Genomic DNA, 5,663 nt, shown 5'->3' on the forward strand with positions numbered 1-5,663 from the left:
TTCCATAAGAGATTAAACTAAATAACTTTTAAACAAATACTGGTTTCTTATGGCAACTTTGGAGAAGTGAGGCGACCAAAAAATTTAAATGTTCAGTGATATTTTGTAGAAATTAGGGTTAACTTTTGATTTTTATCTTAACCTTGTTACCCCAGAGTCAAATCTTAATACCAGTGCAAGTAATTTATTTGGAAGGGACTCAGAAGTGGGAAAATGACACAGGAAGGGAAGAAAGCCACTAAATTGTCTGTTAATATGTCAGGCACCATAAAAGGCTACTAAAATTTATTCTTATGGGAAAAATAATGTAAAACACAATCCTAAAATGTATTGCTACATAGGTCTATATACATATACACTTATTATCATAAATCATTGATTGAGGGTTGATCCTAAGGAGTGATCACTCTGACACTATTACTTCACTCTTAACTGTAGCAGACTTCTGGAAATGCCCTGAGAAACAGTGATCTAGATTTGTGGCATCTGGAATGTGTCTGGCATTGGATCTTAAAATGGCATTGAAGGGATATAAGAGGTGACACTGTCAGTGAAAGTTACAAGTTTATTCTACAGAAGTATTTGAGATACTTGTGATAGTTAAAAGAGGTAAAATATATGTATGAATTGGTTTGAATATAAAATAAGAATATTTCAATAATTGTTTTTCTTTCATTTTCTGACTCTGTTTGGAGAATGGTAGCTTCTCGAAGACCAGTACTAGAGCTATATATCACACAGACAAGAGAAAAATATAACTCTTGTCACATCAATCCCTTCTTATCATAGGTTAACGCTCACTTCAACAATTGATTTAGTTTTTTGAGAACTCTAAAATTGGTCTCTTCTTCAGAATAGCCTTCACAAATATAAATTTAACATTTTAAATTAATCAACAGATGAAAGACTATAGATACATATCCCAAGAACATACTTACATAGTTGTGTTTAAGTGTGACTATTTTCCAAAATTATCCAACAAAAATTTCCCATGATTCATTACTTAAACTGAAAATATTTAGTCATTTTTACTATTTCGTTTTCTATTTGTATCCATTTAGTGCCATGAGTAAAAAACAAAACATACAATAAGCTATTATTTAAGTATTTGCTCATCAGAGCATCCACCATTATAAATATTTTATAATATTTTATACAGGGTAATGTGACACGCCTTCTTTTGCATTTAGGTTTAAATATCCTAATTATCTTAAAAATAAGAAGAAAATCCATCTTTTTAGTGGGCTGAACAATAGTTTCAGGCCCCTTTTGTATCCTACCACTACTGTTGTTTTGGATATGCAGGCTCATGGACTAGAAGGACTTGAGGAACTCCTTCATGTATCTTCCAATGCAAAACATCCCCTTTGTAATAAACATAAATGAGACTGAGATTTTGTCTATGGAATTCTGTTCAAATACACTACACCTTTTAATATGTTTATCATAATGCAGTAACAGAAGAACAAATTATTTTCTTTTTGGTAGCGTTTATGGTGTGTGGTGATAGTGAGTAAAATGTTATTAAAAATCACCTAGCTCATGTCCTGACACTGAGTAGCCATGCAATAATAGTTGCTATTAACTTTATTAATAATTGATAAGCTTTTATAAAAGTCACTGTATTGTAAATTGTTTTGAGATATTCTTTTGTACCCAGAAATTGATTTTTCTGCAAAAGATTTTATTGTATTTATGAGTCTACTTCCAGGCATAGTTTAGTGTTCCACTTGCCCTGACTTCTCATACTCAAGTAACTCAATTAATTAAAATAGCATTGTGAAGTAAGTTAAGTCCTATGGACATAAATACATACGTTTCAGCTTTCATGTACTGAGAAATGATGTTTTCATGTCTTAATAGTTATTTTGATTATTTAATCATACTGTTCTCTAATAGTAAATCTCCAATATTCTTATCATTGATGTTTAAGAAAGGTCAAGAACAAAATACTTCAAGGGGACAGAAAGTGAAGCAGCTAAATTTGATAACCAAGAATTCACTTCACATTGCAGGATGTAATAAAACTGATACCCATATCATGAGTCACTGGTCCTCTCAATTACCTTACATTCACTATTTTGGGAAAAGGATTATATAATGTGCATGTGCGCGTGCGCGTGTGTGTGTGTATTTGCTGAGGTGATGATAAAAATATGACACTGTTATGTAAGTTGTTTCCTACTTATCTTATTTTTAAATTGTGGTTGTCTTCCCCAACCCCTGCCATTTTCCTGTCTTCCTTTGTATTGAATACCCAATATATTGTTTTGCTCAGGTTTATCATCGTAATCAAATTATCACCCAGGTCCGAAGTTTTAGAATAATGATGATCAGAACCTGGATGTCTATCAATAGAATTACAACTGGAAAGGATTCAGCTGGATATTTTCAACTCAGAAACTAAACATCACTGCAAGTAGAAGCTGAACAAATATATTTATCTCCTGTGTCTGAACAACATGGACATGTGTTCTCTCCTGTTGAGAAGTATTTGTGGTTGTACATGGGATACTGTGGTAACCTCAGGTGAGAGAAAGTTCAGAAGAGGAGAATGACTGAAGGCTTTACAGGCACTCGGTAACAGAGCCTCGCCCCCTTCAAAGCTTTCTCTTCGTTGTGTCTGAGACACATAACATATACCTCACATACGCACTCCCCACCCCCAACACCAGTCCAACAGCTGCCAGTCACCACAGGGTGTCTGATCTCTTATATTGTGTTGCTCTCATTTTCAAATCCTCACTGCCCTGCCAAACCACTTAGAGAGGCTTTACTGTTGCTACCTATTCCCAAACTATTAAGAAATCCATCCATGTTTGCACAGAAGTAATGTTTCTCAACCTCCAGTTCCCCGGAATTTCAGAATGACACTGAATTTTCAGGAAAAAAGATGAAAGAAATCTCTTTACCAAACTTGTGTAGCATTTTATTTCTTGAACTCAAAGCAGTTTATCCCCAAGTCGAAAGTTTATAGAATATTTTCCACACATACCACAAAAGATAAATCAATACTGACTGTTGGTTTAGAAAAATGAGGAGATACTTCAAAAAGCAACCTCACAAATTATCCTATTGTAAAATGAATGGAAGTAAAAGGATGTGTGTAGATCCTGCATTTAAGTAAGAAAAAGTTATGGGCACGAATTCAATGTTTTCTAGTACATGCCTACTTCTCTGAGACTGGCCCAGCTCTTAGCTCCCCCATGTTAAGACAACTTGATGTCACTTCCATAGCCAAAACGGATTTTTTAAAAAGATTTTATTTATTTATTTGAGAGAGAGATAGAAAGACAGAGAGAACATGAGCAGGGGGAAGGGTAGAGGAAGAGGGAGAAGCAGACTCCCCACTGAGCGGGGAGCCCTATGTGGGGCTCAAACCCAGGACCTCGGGATTATGACCTGAGCCAAAGGCAGACACTTAACCGACTGAGCCACACAGGTGCCCCGCCAAAACTGATTTTTAAGTACCAAAAATCTTTAGCCAGTACCTTTACAGATCTCCAAAATGATAAAACCTGATATTATAATTATCATCCTATGTTTTTAAGATATTAAAGCATACTTAAAATCATGTAATAAAGTTCATATAATATTCACTGGAACCTATTGTTTTAAATATGTGATTGACATGGAGTGGAGTTTTTTCCATTTGTTTAGCAATTTCAGATGAGGACAAAGCTGAAGGCAAGAGGAACTTTAAATTCTAAAGAAGACTATAAATGAGCCAATAATAATTGGCTTTATTAAAAAGGTAGAAAGTCACCCCAGCCACCTCCCTATATAGAAGGAAGGCAGAGGGGAATATGAGGCAATTGGAACTGTTGCACTTGTAAAACTGTCACATTCATGAGATTTTTCTTCTACTTCTCACACTACATGGGAAGCAAGGAGTTGCAAGTACACCAAATTATATTTAGGGTGCCTCGGAGAGAATCATTTGTAGGAAACAGCGTACCTCTTAAAAGGTGAAACTGGACCATAGTTTTTCATTTGGATGCTTGCTGAGAGGGGGCACCTGTGCAGCTGAGTGAAGCCTCAAATGACAAAATGTTGAAGATAGGTTTTGTTCTTTGCTGGAGTTTGGGGGATTGTGTGAACATAAAGGTAAGAACAATTTCTCGTCCAATTAATAGTGTAATTTGGAGGTTCACTGTAGGAATATTTAAAGGCAGAGTTTGACAGGAATGAAGTAGAGAGTACTTGAAAAAACCAAACAGCGTAGGTACCAATCTAACAAAATATGTGTAAGATCTATGTGAGGAAAAGTACAAAACTCTGATGGAAGAAATCAAAGAAGAACTAAAAAATGGAAACATAATTGCCTTGTATATATCAGCAACAGAACTATATTGTTAACTACATCCTATCACTGCCTGGGCCTCATCCAGTGAAGACATTTGCCCTTTTCCTCTCTCTCATCCCTGACTTGTCAACCCCGGGTCCATAAGCTATTAGGCATTGGCTGGGTTTTGAATTAAAGGAGATAAAGATTTAGAATTCCAATTAACTAAACGTTAATAACTAAAAGATATCTGAAAGTTATAGAAACTGACAGAGATAGTTCAGGAATACAAAAGGGGAAATAAAAACAGCAAGGTTAAACAGTGATTGGAAAAAGTTACAACTATTTCATAGTTGTGTCCCTAAAGACTTGAGGATTCTATTATAAATGTTTTATATCATTACATGAAAATCAGTTACACATAGTATGTGTGTCGTATTCTGGCTTAAGTGGATCAGAATGACTAGAATCATCTATCCTCATATTATTTCCCAAGTAGAAGAATTTACCAAAAACAATGAACACCTTATTAATGTTAAATTGGTAATCTCCTTTATAAGTAATATGCTGATCTGTAAAGTAATAAAATAAAATGTTCATAGAACTTATTCACTTTAGGGTGCCTGGGTGGCTCAGTCCTTAAGCGTCTGCCTTGGACTCAGGTCATGATCCCAGGGTCCTGGGATTAGGCCCCATGCTCAGTGGGGAGTCTGCTTCTCCCTCTCCCTCAGCCTCTCCCCTCTGCTCATGCTCTCTCTTAAATGAATAAAAATCTTGGGGCGCCTGGGTGGCTCAATCATTGTGTGTCTGCCTTGGGCTCAGGTCATGATCCCAGGGTCCTGGGATCGAGCCCCGCATCGGGCTCCCTGCTCGGCGGGAAGCCTGCTTCTCCGTCTCCCACTCCCCCTGCTTGTGTTCCTGCTCTCGCTGTGTCCCTCTCTGTCAAATAAATAAATAAGATCTTAAAAAAGAACTTATTCACTTTATTTTCAGAGTTCTTCCTCTTTCAGTACTCTTTTACAGTTTTAGTAAGAAAGTCTCAAATGCATACGAGAAATATTAAACAAACTTTACTTTGTAGAAGGAGACGCCGGTCATTCTGAGAGCACACACCAGGAAACATCTCTGTTAGAAGATTCTGCCCTTTCAGAGCAATGGAAAACAGACGAAAACAGGCATTGGGCATACTTGAAACTGTAAAAATGTGGTTGGAGGAAAGAAATCTATTCTAAATACATTTCATTATGCTTTTGTTCTTACATTCTTTATTAATCCTAATGTGTAGGAGGCATTTTTTGAATTTTTAATCTCCTTAGCAACCATTTCCCTTTCCCTTATTTCCCATTGCAGAAACACATCTTCCCAACTCTCAAACTAC

Source organism: Phoca vitulina, unplaced genomic scaffold (assembly GCF_004348235.1).
Source record: "Phoca vitulina isolate PV1807 unplaced genomic scaffold, GSC_HSeal_1.0 scaffold23, whole genome shotgun sequence".
In the NCBI taxonomy this organism is placed as follows: domain Eukaryota; kingdom Metazoa; phylum Chordata; class Mammalia; order Carnivora; family Phocidae; genus Phoca; species Phoca vitulina.